This window comes from Wasmannia auropunctata, unplaced genomic scaffold (assembly GCF_000956235.1).
Source record: "Wasmannia auropunctata unplaced genomic scaffold, wasmannia.A_1.0 LD335989.1, whole genome shotgun sequence".
NCBI lineage: Eukaryota > Metazoa > Arthropoda > Insecta > Hymenoptera > Formicidae > Wasmannia > Wasmannia auropunctata.
In genome coordinates, this window is record NW_012026901.1 from 472,393 (window position 1) to 473,183 (window position 791).

The following is a 791-nucleotide window of genomic DNA, read 5'->3' on the forward strand; positions in this document are numbered from 1 at the left end:
GAAATTATTCATTTATAATGTAGATAATTAATAATTCTAATTAAAGATAAAAAAACAAATATTTGAAAATGTAATTAATTATATCAATAGAATGCAAAGTTAATATGAGTATAAGTATATCAATAAAATTGTAAATATGCATTATAAACTTCAAGAATAAATTTCAAAAATAGCTTATGTATTAATATAAAGTATTGAAAGTCACAGATTTATTGGTAACAAAAAATATATCTAACTTTTAACTGCATCTCATAATTTCTTATCTGAGCTATATGTATCTTTTCTGGTAATAATCGGCTAGTCGTAGCTAGTCGGCTAGGGTATAAAAACGGACGTATTAAGCGACAGTTAGAATCCAACAATGGAAGATCCGAAATTCTTGTTCATCGCAGTAATTATTATAGGCCTAAGCAGCTCGCTGACATGGGCTAGTCCCTTGCCCGAAGCTCATCCTTCCGCTCACGCTGCGCCTGAAGCTGCGGCCGAAGCTGAAGCTTTCGCAGAAGCTTCCGCAGAAGCTAAACCTGCTGTACCTGCTCTACCTCTTTTGGTAAATTCCATATCAAAATTTCTTTGATTTTATATTGATGTAAAACATTATTGCTTTGTACTAAACTAAAATTTAATTATTGATATATTTTTTTCTCTTCTTAGGCGGCTCTATTTAGTCTACCAGCTCTTCAGCACTGGCTAGAGAATTACTTGGGGTGGGGTTAAATAAGAAGATAGACAAATTAAGAAAATATGTAATACGTGCTTCAAATACTCTGCTACATTATAAATAATTAATT